The sequence below is a fragment of the Mauremys reevesii genome, linkage group 5 (assembly GCF_016161935.1).
Source record: "Mauremys reevesii isolate NIE-2019 linkage group 5, ASM1616193v1, whole genome shotgun sequence".
Taxonomy (NCBI): domain Eukaryota; kingdom Metazoa; phylum Chordata; order Testudines; family Geoemydidae; genus Mauremys; species Mauremys reevesii.
The window spans coordinates 9,000,378-9,014,184 of NC_052627.1; the positions used below are offsets into that span (position 1 = coordinate 9,000,378).

The window sequence follows — 13,807 nt, forward strand, 5'->3', positions numbered from 1 at the left end:
GGGCAGTGTGTGTGTACACACTTACATGGGATTTGGTCTTACAATTTGTTGCCAACTTGATTTTAACCTTTCGGATATTGGCGATCTAACATCATTCAGCCTAATTTTTTTTCCAAACAGTACCTCACACAGACCGCCTAATACTCTCCCTGCTCATCAGCTCCTCACTGCTGTTAAAATCAAATCAGATTTTTATTACATTAACAGTCTCTAAATTTAATTTCTTTTTAAACAATTAATGCGTCAATAGGCAAATTAGCAGTGTGCTCTAATGGAGTTAGACTGGCGGGACGGGGCTTCTGGGTTCTAGTTTCATTTCTGCCACTGACCTACTATATGACCTTGTACAAGTCATTTCACCTCTGTGCTTCTGTTTCCCTTTTCTCCCTCCTACATTTAGATTATAAGCTCTTCAGAGCAGCGACTGTCTCCTATTGTATGTAGCACAATGGGGCTTCGCCCTTGGTTGAGATCTCTAAGTGCTACTGTAATAAAAGCACCAGCTGGTAAAAAAAGAGGTGAAAGGCCTGGAACAGCTTACATTACAACTATTGTTTGCATGCATATTTAAATGTATTTTGCAATGCAACATGCCTGCAGATAAATTTGAGGACAACTGTCTATGTCTTGTTGGCTGGTAAACCACCCTGCATCCCTCCATGCCAAAACAAACAGGGACATAATAGCAAATGATCCATACTGAAGGGATAGGGTTTAGCTTCCATCATCCCTTTTCTATTAGTCCTTTTCCTGTATATATGGCAGCTAATCTGGCACTGGTTGGGCTGGTGACCACTTATAACTGCTCTGACTACTAATGATTTATGCAACTGCACATGCATCTACTGGTACCCTCTCCTCTAGTCCCCCTGCCCCAATCCCTCTTACCTGTTTATTCACTTCCTGTATATTATCTGAATCTTACATGGTGAGGTCTCTGGGGTAAGAACGGCCTTTACATCATTTGTTTGTACAAAGCATCCTGAACCCTTTAGGCATTCCTTACCAGCTACTGCTATAGAAATACAGTAACTCCTCACTTAAAGTCGTCCCGGTTAACATTGTTTTGTTGTTACGCTGCTGATCAATTAGGGAACATGCTCGTTTAAAGTTGTGCAATGCTTCCTTCTAATGTCATTTGGCAGCCGCCTGCTTTGTCCACGGCTTGCAGGACGAGCAGCCCGTTGCAGCCTGGTTCCAAGCTGGTGGGGGCTTGGAACCAGGGTGGACCAGCAGCCCCTCTATCAATCAGCTCCCCACGCCCCTAAGTCCCCTGTGCAGCAGCTACCCATGAGGCTAGCAATTGCAGCTGTCCCTCCCGCCACTGCCATGTGCTGCTCCTGCCCTCTGCCTTGGAGCTGCTCCCCAAGACTCCTGCTTGCTGTGGGGGGGGGAGGGAAGGAAGAGGGAGGCTAAAGTCAGGGTGTCCCCCTCCCCCCTGCTCCTGCACCCCACTTACCCCATCTTCCATAGAGCAGGGGGGACACACCAGGGCTCAGGACAGAGGGAGCTTGCAGCAGCTGTGGTCTCAGCAAGCTGATCTAATTAACAAGGCAGTGTACTTAAAATGCGCATATCTCCCTCCATTCCTGCTGCCTTGTAGAGTAAGAGAGTTAATTCTTGAGGGCTCAGCCAATTGCTAGCTTATCATTTAGCAGTAAGGGAAATATCCCACCCTCTAACTCCTCCACCTCAACCAAGTTTCACAAGCATCATCACTGTCTACCAGTATTAAACTGTTTGTTTAAAACTTATACTGTGTGTGTATATATATAGTCTTGTCTGGTGAAAAAAAAATTCCCTGGAACCTAACCCCCTCATTTACATGAATTCTTATGGGGAAATTGGTTTCGCTGAACATTGTTTCACTTAAAGTCGCATTTTTCAGGAACATAACTACAACGTTAAGTGAGGAATTACTGTAACCACAATAAATATGGTATGGAGAGGCTATGTGGGTCTCTAGAAACAATCAAGGAAAATTTAGACGAGATTCTCAGGAGCCAATTGTGATTTTTTTCCCATATATTCACCTTTCATACCAAAGGAAAAGAAAATGGGCATTAGATGTAGAGCCTCTTAAGACAGTCTGTGTCAATGCACAACAAAAAAAAACACTGGTGAGGTAATAAAAGCAGCAGATAATAATTAGTGCATTGCACACACATATATGATAAATGGGACTTTGGCTTTCCCCACCAGAAAACAGAAAAAAGTCCAGTCCATTTGCTCTGTCTAGGATGTAAATGGGTCTCCAGCATGTTTGCAATTTACTGATTTGCAATCCACTCTGCATGAGCCCAGTTAATTAACACTTAAAGGAAACAGGAACACCCTGTTGTAAATCTAACCGTTCTCTGTAATCCCACTCTCCACCCAGGACTGTTTATTTATGATGTACTGTTGGACAATATTGATTAGTGATCACAGCCTCATCCGCCTGACTTTGAGTCTGGCGTTGAAATTGCACTTGAATATGAGAATGCACATTTCACGTTCTGATGCACGTACGCAGACACTTGAAAATTCATTCTTCACAGGCAGCGCTCACATGAACTTGTAACAAAAAAGTATTGAATCACATCATATCTTTCTCTGATTGCTGCTGGGTTGCAGCTCACGGTAATGAAGAAGACTGTATTAGAATTAAATCACAGAGAATTCTGAGGCATAGGGGTATTGCTATGAAGAAAAGTTCCTAGTACATCATCAAAACATTCACGTTTGGTGGCAAGGGTCTGTGCATTTATTTTTCCTAACATCGTTGATCACTGAAGATCTGGAATTCTCTTACCAATTAGATCCTGCAATCAAGATCATAAAAAATGGGTGCCTAGAATTAAGATCATGGCCTGGATTTTCAGAAATCCTCACAATGGGAGCTACTGGGTACTGAGCTCCTTTAGGAATCTGGTCCCCTAAGTCTGTATTTTGAGCACCAAAAGAAATGCTGAATTTTTCAGCAACCTAGTGGCCTCCTTGGAAGACTATGGTCAATTTCACTTCCAGGCAGAAAGTAAAATTGACAGGAGCCTTCCAGCCCATTGGTGCGCAGCCCCAGAGGTGGAGGAAAAGGCAAAGAACCAGGGCTCATCAACTCCCCTTGAAAGTTTTAGTTAATTTCACTGCAGGAAGGAAGCAAAATTGACAAGAGCTTTCCAGGTGGGCAGCTGGGGAACCATCGTCAAGATTTCTCCAACGGAAAATGTTTGGTTGTGCGTAAAGGCACTTGACATCATAAAATCGCTCAGACAAAGAATTCAAACAGTGCTGAGCGCCCAGCCATTCCCACTGGTTTCAGTAGGATCTGTTAGGCACTCACCATTAATTTAGGTGCCTGGAAAAAAATTGAGGGCTGGAATTTTCAGATGATCCTGAGTGAGTTACGTACCCAAATCCCAATGAAATCGGCACCCGTTCACTAAAATCTCTGCCTCTCTTTGTGAGAGGGATGTGTAGGGCATGAAAGGGACCTCAAGAAGTCATCAAGTTCAGGCCCCTTACAATGAGGCAGGACCAAGTAAACCTAGACTACCCCAGAGAGGCATTTGTCCAACCCGTTCTTAACCCCTCCCCCCTGTCCCCCGCATGATGGAGATTCCACAACCTCCCTTGGAAGCCTATTCCAGAGCTTAACTATCCCTGTAGTTAGAAAGTTGGGTGGGGTATTCTTAATCTTCCTTGATGCAGACTAAGCCCATTATATCTTGTCCTACTCTCAGTGGATCACAGTCCTCTTTATAAACAGCCCTTAACATATTTGAAGACTGTTATCAGGTCCCCCCTCAGTCTTCTGTTCTGTTATTAAACATGCTCCGTTTATTTAATCATTCCGCGTAGATCAGGCTTTCTAAAACTTATCATGTTTGTTGGTGTCCTCGGGACTCTCTCTAATCTATACCATCTTTCCTAAAGTGTGGTGCCCAGAACTGGACACAGTACTCCAGCTAAAGCTTCATCAGTGCCAGGTAGAGCAGGACAGTTACCTCCCAAGTCTTGCATATGACATTCTTTTTAATACACCCCAGAATCATAGGACTCAAGAGGTCATCTAGTCCAATCCCTTGTGCTCCTGGCAGGACTAAGTATTATCTAGACCATCCCTGACATTGTCAGACCCGCTCTTAAAAACCTCCAGTGACAGAAATTCCACAACTTCCCTTGGCAATTTCTTCCAGTGCTTAACTACCCTGACTGTTAGAAAGTTTTCCCTAATGTCCAACCTAAACCGACCTTGCTGCAATTTAAGCCCATTGCTTCTTGTCCTGTCCTCCAAGGTTAACAAGAACATTTTTCTCCCTTCTCCTTGTAACAACCTTTTATGTACTTGAAACTGTTATGTTCCATCGCAGTCTTTGCTTCTCCAGATTAAACACACCCAATTTTTTCAGACTTCCCTCATAGGTCATGTTTTCTAGACTTTTAATCATTTTTGTTGCTCTCCTCTGAACTTTCTCCAATTTGCCCACATCTTTCCTGAAATATGGCACCCAGAACTGGACACAATACTCCAGCTGAGGCCTAATCAGCGTGGAGTGAGTGGAAGAATTACTTCTGGTGTCTTGCTTACAACACTCCTGTTAATACATCCCAGAATGATGTTTCCTTTTTTTGCAACAGCGTTACATTGTTGACTTATATTTAGCTTGTGATCTGCTATGACCCCCGGATCTCTTTCCGCAGTACTCCTTCCTAGGCAGTCATTTTCCATTTTGTACGTGTGCAACTGATTGTTCCTTCCGAAGTGGAGTACTTTGCTTTTGTCCTTACTGAATTTCATCCTACTAACTTCAGACAATTTCTCCAGTTTGTCCAGATCATTTTGAATTTTAATTCTATCCTCCAAAGCACTTGCAACACCTCCCAGCTTGGTATTGTCTGCAAACTTTATAAGTGTACTCTCTATGCTGTTATCTAAATCACTCATGAAGATATTGAACAGAACCAGAACCAGAACTGATCCCTGCAGGACCCCACTCGATATGCTCTTCCAGCTTGTCTGTGAACCACTGATCCGTTCCCAGCGAGTAGGTGTTTCCAGCCAATCATGCACCCACCTTATAGTAGCTCCATCTAGGTTGTATTTCCCTAGTTTGTTTACGAGAAGGTCATGCGAGACAGTATCAAAAGCCTTACTAAAGTCAAGATATACCACATTCACTGCTTCCCCCATAGCCACACAAGGCTTGTTACCCTGTCAAAGAAAGCTATTAGGTTGGTTTAGCATGGTTTGATATTAGCCTTTTTCACAACTACATCATATTGACGACTCACATTCGATTTGTGGTCCACTATAAACCCCAGACCCTCTTCAGCAGTACTACCCTCTAGCCAGTTATTCCCCATTTCATAGTTGTGCGTTTGATTTTTCCTCCCTATGCAAAGTACTTTGCTCTTACTGAATTTCATTTTGTTGGTGTCAGACCAGTTTTCTAATTTATCAAGGTCACTTTGAATTCCGTGATGATGACATGATCTTCTTCACAGCAACTAATTAAGATGTCACAAACACATGGCATTATGGGCCAAATTCATCCCTGCTGCAACTGCTTTAAAGTCCTTTGAAACTACGGGGTGTTCAGCACTTCTGAAAGTCATGCCAAATATTAATTTTCCTAAATACAGATTTAGGAGACATCAGCCACACAAGTGTGAAAATATCAGTCTCACTTTTGATTGTAGCCAAAACTTTCTATGAGCCCCTGAGACTTCTTTGCAATAGGTTCATGTTTCTCCACTGTTAAGACATTCTATGCACAAAGGAACCATCTGATATTTGGCCTTGTATCAACAATGAAGGAGAATATGCACTGACAGAACCCAAATCAGCATGCAGGGTAAGATTCACCTCCGTGTGCACAGGTCTCTGTCTGGACCCTCTGCACTGGGGGGAATTTCACCCCAAGTCTCGGAGTACATCTACACAGCAGCGGGGGCCTAAAAACAGCAGCGTAGCTGCTGCGGCAACATGGGCAGCAGGTGCTATGGGTGTCAGATGGCCTTGTACTCAGGGCAGCTAGCCCCACCTGCCATTCATGCTGCCCCAGCACCACTTCTCTTCTGATGGCACCAGCTCAATCAGAGCTAGTGCAGGTATTGCTCCTCGAGCTGGAAAAAAACTACACCTCCAGCTCGAATGTAGACGTCTTCAGTGTCTCTCTGCTCCTATATCCCAGTATTCAAACCTCTCCCCACTTCATCGATAGCTCCCCATTACCTATTTCAAGATCCCCTATCTTGTAATTTAAGGAATCTCCATCTGATTTCCATCCCTTTTGCTGAAGGCAGAATCTCAAGCTCAGTCCCACATCTACCCTGAGGAATGCCCTCAACTGCTTTCTATTCCAAGTTGTAGCTGTTTCTACCCCTCTTCCGTGAAATCCTCTTGTGCTCTAGCTTCCTCTGTTCCTCTCTCCCTTGTGGTCTGCTTCACTCTCCAGATTGCTTTTACCTGACCTATAATCCAAGACATTCTACAGCTGAGCCAGCACGTGAAATTGGAAGCTTGTGGAACATTCATTTTTTTTTAAGTTAAAGGAACCCAAAGAAATATCAGGAAAAGAAACAGGTCCAATTTTTTCAAAGGGAGCAATATCAAAGGTTTCCGCTACAAATGGCACAGAATCTTTTACTGTCAAAACTGTGTAGAAATTTTACTTTTCTCTTGAAGAGATTCTGAGGCAAACGTGGAGGCTAAATTCAACTGATATGATCTTTTGAGGGGAAATCACACTGCAACCTTAACTATGGAGTCATTAGCAGCAACTGCAAAGTATGTCCATGCATGCACAGATGGCTGGCAGCCAGAAAGACAAATCGACACATAGAAGACAGACACCACACACATAGATAGATAGGTGCGCAGGTAGATAGAGACACATGCATTCGGGAGAGTTTGTTTAATACTTTGCTCACATGCATTAATGAAGTCTCAATTTCAGGGCCTCAGTGGGATGTCAGTCTCAAACTGACAAGAACGCTGTCACATAAAAGAAACATTTTAATTTCATGTGTGCTAGGGACCTGTCAATTTTCAAACATCTCAATCTCTTCTCTCTCTCTCTCTCTCTCTCTCTCTCTCTCAAGATTTGTCCTCTGAGAATATTGCTCAACAGCAAAGGGCGAACCTGAAACTAGAAAGAAAACTTGCCAGGAAAATATAAAAATCTTTAAAGGTTGTGTTGAATTACACTTCTTCAAAGGAAACCACACCACAGAAAAAGGAATCCTGCTTAGCTGCCCAGAAAAAAAGGCCTGGGTCAAATCCTGTTACCCTTTACTTACCTTGAACAACACTTTACTCCATATGGAGTCCTGTTGATGTCAATGGTACCACATGCTGTGGGGAAGGGGGATCAGAATCTGGCCTCAAATAATGAAACCAGGCAAGATCACGGCTTTGAATATGTATGTGCTGTGGCTATGTACATTGGTGGGTTTGCTGCTTCCCCCTATCTTTTGTTCCTTAAATATTTTCCAAAATGGTCTGTCCGCATGTAGATACACACAGTCTGAGAGGGTAACACGGGCAGTAACTGGGAAGGGACAGGGCTGGGAGATGGAGGAATGGAAGCAGAAAAGGACAGTGAGACAGGCTAGCAGGATCTGTAACCATTACAGCACTGGTTCTCAACCAGGGGTGCGCATACCCTGGGGGGTACACAGAGGTCTTCCGGGGGCACATCAATTCACCTAGATATTTGCCTCATTTTACAGCAGGCTACATAAAAAGCACTAGCAAAGTCAGTACAAACTAAAATTTCACACAGACAAGGACTTGTTTATACTGCTCTATATATGATACCCTGAAATGCAAGTACAATATTTATATTTCCAATTGATTTATGTTATAATTCTATGGTAACAATGAGAAAGTCAGCAATGTCAGTGTTAGCGTGTTGTGACACTTTTGTATTTTTATGTTCGATTTTGTAAGTGAGGGGAAACTTGGGGGTACGCAAGACAAATCAGATGCCTAAAAGGGGCACAGTCGCCTGGAAAGGTTGAGAGCCACTGGCCTACAGTACAGTCTCCTGGAACAGAACCCAGGAACCTGGATTCTCAGCATCCCTCTGCTCTCAGCAAATAGCTGTGAAACCCATTAGCAAAATGGGGACCTTATCGCCCTCTAGTGGCTAGCCCACTGAGCGAGGATGACAACCTACTAGTGCTCCCAGTTACTTTGTTAGCTCAAGGAAGCATCTAAAGTTTCAAACCTTGCTGGCGAACAACGCCAATATGGTACCACGTGATGGCATTTCGGCTGTTTCCGTTTGCTCTTTTAAAAACCTACACACAGAAAACAATGTTAAACAAACGCTAAGGTTGCGAAGTGAAGGACTCAGAAATAAGGAAATGCCAGAATTAAGGGTGCCCTGGCAGTCGATAGTAGTCAAAACTTGCCTTGACCTCAACGGTAATTTGCCTGAGGAACTGTAGGAACTGTAGGATCAAGCCCATTTAGTTATCTCATTATAGGTTACATTTCCAGGTGTACACATGTTCCTAAGGGCAGCAAGTGGCAGGTGCTTTGTGAGCATTCACGTCTTCAGAGGAAAAATGTGGGAGAAAACCACCTGGGAAGATGGGTATGTCTATTGTTGTACTTCTATGGCCCCTGGGACTGGAGCGTCTGAGCTCCTCACAATTCCCCTGTGAGGTAGGGCAGTGCTGTTGCCCCCATTTTACAGAAGGAAATCTGAGACACATGGTACATTAACAGACATATCTAGGGTAACATAGACAGGCTCTGGCTGGTCCATGACTTGAACCAAGTCACTTCATCCCAATCCAAATTCTGCACCCTGTCCATTAGACCCTTCTCCCTTCCTTTATGGGTGGAGGTGCATGAAAGGATCGGTGTCAAGCTGTAGACAACAGCATGTGCTGTGTGTAACTGATTGCACCAGAGCATAGGCCCAGGTGTTGGAACACAAATTGTAAAAGACCTGACTGTGACGAAGCACAGATGTTTCGGCATAAAATGGATAAAAAAGTAAAAAAAGAAAAATGGCACCAAACACATTAGAAACCCATTATTTTTCAAGGAATTTGTGGGTTTTAGAGCCAGCAATCAACAACGCTCTTCTAAATTACTGAGCTGCCTTGTGATTCTCACCACACTTTGAACATGCTCCAGCAAAGATCTTAGTAATAACGTAGCCTATTATTTTTATAACTTCCTGTGAAAAGAACGGCTCAGAGCCTTCCCAAACTATAATCACCCTGCCATCAGAGACTCCAGTCTGTGCTAAAAAAGCCAAGGAGACCAAGTCATTCCATCTCTCTGCAATGCACAATTAGAACACTGCCTCTATCCATCTAGAAAGGACATCAGTCTTCATCTATCTCTTAGGGCTAGATTCGGACCTGAGATGGAGCACGGTGTAGCACGTCACCTGCACCACCCTGAGGTAGGCGCTGTGTCTGGGAGGCACCGCCCCGGATTGCTCCCAGCTAGTAATTTACTACTGATGTATTCTACCCATCCTTGCCCCAGCATTGGCTCTGTCACACTGGGGGGTTGAGATAACTTTTCAGCTGCTCCTTGCCCACCCTTGCCCACGTGCTCCAGCAAAGGGGTAGCTGGGTAAATAGCCTCATTTCCTTGGAGAAAGGAAGGATGGTCTGGTAGTTAAGGCACTGGATGGGGACTGAGAAAACTAAGGTTAGGTGATTTTAGGGAAGTCACTAAATCTACCATGGGTCTCATTCCTTCAGCTGGGAAATGGTGGTAATAGTGTTTCCCTACCTCACAGGGATGCTGTGAGGATCAAATCCATTAATGGTTGTGACGTGCTCAACTACCATGGCGATGAGGGTCAAAGAAGTTCCTAGATAGATGTTTGGACCCAATAGCTGGGTCACCTGTGCAGAGACAGAAGGAGAATTTCTCCCAGATGTGGGCACATATTTTTATTCTTGATGGAGCTTAGGAGCCCGAATCATGGGCCACACACAGTACAAGAGACTGATCAAATGCTTACGACAGTAAAAGTTGATTATGGATATACGGTGAAATATTTGCAGTGGTTTAGTTTATGTAGGGGTTTCAGATTACCCCAAGTAGCACTGTGAACCAATGACCTGCCCTTGCACCTCTGGGAACGCAGTCGGAGTCCCTGCTGAGCTCTTGCGAGAAAAGTTTCGTGTTCTCTGCTGCTCTCCTTGTTGACCGCCAGCATAACACAGCCATCAGAACTATTAACCTCCCCTCTCTCCCCTAGAACAGTAATTGTATGAGGGCTGCGGGACTGTACTAAGGGGTAGTCTGTCTGGGGCCAGCGGCAAGTGATTGATAGACAGTGAGACGCGGCTGCATGCCTAATGGAAATGTTAAACCAAACATTACTGCGGTCAAGATAAGTGATTGGCTAGTTAAATGGCAACAAAGTTTTTAAGATCCTGTGAATCAATACTTTAACTAATTGGTAACTTAATTACTGTCTGTCATCTTTTCCCAAAGTACTCACGTTTAAATGTCATCCGAGTTATTTCGCTGCCTTGTAAGAAACAAATCTGAGCCCAACATTTCCCCATTTTTAACTTCACAGATGTAGAGGCAGCCCTTCCCTTTGTATAACCACATTCCTCTTGTTCCCAAGATACATTTCTCTTCTAAAGTCATTGTTAAGACTTTAGCAACACGATGATCTAAGAGGAAAAGGGAGGGGGGAAAAAACAATAGTGCTGGCTCACTCTGGGTGAAGAACAAAGTGTTATTGTGATTCTTTGAAAACCTGAAGGGACCATGAAGTGTCAAGGAATTGCAGAGTGCGGGCACGTTCTCATGCAGAGGTTGGCAAGCTACAAACTACCATCCTGCCCAGCCTCAGCTCGCCGTGTCACCAGTGCTCTTGGCGGCGGAGCTGCCAGACATGCTGCTCTGAGCGGCATGGTAAGGGGGTGGGGAGTGGGGGGTTGGATAAGGGGCAGGGGGTCCTGGGGGGAAGTCAGGAGACAGGGAGCAGGGGGCAGTTGAAAGGGGCAGAGTTTGGGGGAGGTGGTCAGGGGACAGAGAATGGGGGGGTTGGATGCGGGTGGGATCCCAGTGGTGGGTGTGGTCAGGGGACAAGGAGCAGGGGGGTTGGGTGGGTGGAAGGTTCTGAGGGGGGCGGATAGGGGGCAGGGAGAGGGGGTGGATAGGGGGCAGGGAGCAGGGGCCAGGTTGTTTGGGGAGGCACAGCCTTCTCTATCCGGCCCTCCATACAGTTTTGCAACCCCGATGGGACCCTCAGGCCAAAAGGTTTGCCCACCCCTGCGCTAATGGAATGTTTGCATCATGAACCATGGTCAACCGCTTTGCCATACAGTGAAACCATATTGGCTAAGGGAAAGCACAGGCCAGCGTGTGACACCGTCTTGTTCTGCCCAAGGTCAGATTATTATGTGGGTTTTGATTAATGTGCAAACACAATCAAATTACCTGACTCAGTGCCCAGCTCTGATGTTCCTTAAAGGAAGTTGTGCTCATTAAATGGAAGCAATCCACCTTGGAAGGTCAAAGCTGACTTTGAAAACAATTACACCAAGACTCAGGAGCTTGAGAAAGTGATGCAAGTTCTGAATATTCAAGACAGAAAACAAGAGAAGTTTCTGGAATGGACTAGATACTTATACATTCCCCTATCACTGTAGTATCTCAGTGCCTCACCATTATTAATGCATTTTATCCTCACAGCAACCCTATGAAATAAGGATGTATTATCACCATCTGAGACCCAGGGTAGATTAAGTGACTTTCCCAAGGACACACAAGAAATCTGTAGCTGGGCCAGGAATTGTACTGAGATCTCTTGAGTCTAAGTCCAGTGCCCTAGATGTACTTGTAATGAGCCATTTATAACTTGGGGAGTTAGAGAAGTGAATGAAACTCAGGTCATCCCTGTTCCTAGCTGAACTATGGAGAGGTTTGGCTTGACACTATTTAATTACCATTTGGAGTGCTTCTTGTTACTGGATTTCTAGAGGAAGATATACTAGGAACGTGTATTCAGTTATACGAAGATAACATACCAGACTGTTTAAGTACGAAATAGAAAATGTGTCACTCCAGGGGTCGGGAACATTGTGCTTTAACATAAATGTCTTCTTTACTTTTGACATGCACAGATCTATAATTCAATTCACTGGGCAAAACTGTCAAACCCTCTTCTTCCTATATCTATCGGATGCTTTCTACACCAACAGGAGAGAGGGTAACCCAAGAACCAAGAGACAACCATGCATTAAAGGGTCAATTTTTCTCTCCATACATGCTCATATATCTACCAATACTACCAGTAGAATTCACCGTAACATTACATACTGCTTGGTAAAGGTGTGTTTGGTGAGTATTTCCTGGTTTTCGTTCTTGAATACAAAATATCATTTTAAAAATTGAAATGAAAAAAGACAGAAAATCAAAATAGTCTATCCTGAAAAGGTCAAAATGGAATGTGTCCACCTTATCAAAACACTTTTTCCCCCATTTTTTCTTTATAAACAAAATTTTGTCTAAATTGACATATTTCCACACAAAAAAATTGCCTTCAACAAATCAGCATTTTCTGGTGGAAAAACGTCCTGTCAGACCATTCCCAACCAGCTCCAGTTCTTAGCTTACACTGATGATCCTTTACTCATATGATTTCTGTGCAGTACTCACCAACAGGAGAATCGGTGGCAACAATCTAGCGTTAGGGGTGCGAGGCCACTGAAAGCAATAAGCGTTATGCCAGGAATGAATTCGGCCCCTTAGGGTTACACTTTGCCATGGCAGTGCTAATATTAAGGCTGAATCTTGTTGCAATCCTCACTAAAAGCCAGCTGTGGTGTCTCTTTCTTACCCTCCAGCATTCACTCGAACAAGTAGTTTCACTGAAGTCAGTGGGCATGCTCTCACGTGTAAGATCTGCAGCCATTGAAGCTGAAGGTTCTCAGTACTTTTAAAAATCAGGCCACCCTTATTAAAGGCATCTAATTTTAGGCTACTGTTTTTGTAAATCTTGTCCCGAATGACTGGAGGCGAGGAAAAGTTCATCCTCTCCACGTACCCAGGTGTTTATATAAAAAGATGTCCTTGCATTACATATCGTTCCTGGGCCACACAACGACCTACTGATGGCCTTCAAACCACTGATTGCTTCTTTAAGCCCTCCCCTGTGAGAAATAGAGTCCTCCAGGCAGCATTAAAATGAGCCACTCTCTCCTGGATATAGCCCCAGTAGCCATGATGCTTTATTCAATACAAACGCGCCTGAGACACCAACGGCTAGGCGCTCGGACAACTCATTTCAGCAGCAGAGTTAAAATATGTCCAGTGGTGTTGTAATTACCCAAGTCTCCATTATCTATCTTCACTTTCAACTCCAGCTATTAGCTGCCCACCTTGCAACGCTTTCTTACCACACTAGACAGGGAGAATGAGGGTGGCAAAGCTGCTGTGCACTGCTCCCTCCTTGCCAGCCTTTGTGGCATATGAACTTTCTGCCAACATCCCTCTGACCCCCAGATTTGAGGGGGTGTTTTGGTTTGGTTTTGGTTTGCTGGTTTGACGTCCTTCCTGTCAGTGACACAGCCATTGCCCCATCCCATGGGGGAATCCACTTGCCACTTCTGGGTCTGTCCTCTGCCTGACACCATATCTGTCCTCCAGACACCATATCTGCCCTGCTGAATCCTCCCTCTCCTGCTGCTCTTTCCCCAGCAGCTGGTCTCCTCCCAGCAGTCACTGCTGCCTCTGTCACCAGCCCAAATATTGCTGTCTCCCATCCTGGTATGCACTGTATTTCCCAGACCGAATCCACCCATGCCCTCTGTTTTATTC

At 44.5% G+C, this 13,807-nt stretch overlaps 1 long non-coding RNA gene across 1 annotated transcript in view; it reads right to left on the reverse strand.

Moving 5' to 3' along the window:
* The window catches only part of LOC120406497, a 36,112-nt gene extending 24,559 nt beyond the window's left edge, over positions 1-11,553 (reverse strand). The window contains exons 1-2 of the long non-coding RNA XR_005599319.1: positions 11,426-11,553; positions 10,473-10,653 (exon numbers count right to left, since the gene is read on the reverse strand). This is a non-coding gene — a long non-coding RNA (uncharacterized LOC120406497). The remainder of the gene's footprint in view (positions 1-10,472; positions 10,654-11,425) is intronic.
* Positions 11,554-13,807: the final 2,254 nt, after the last annotated feature.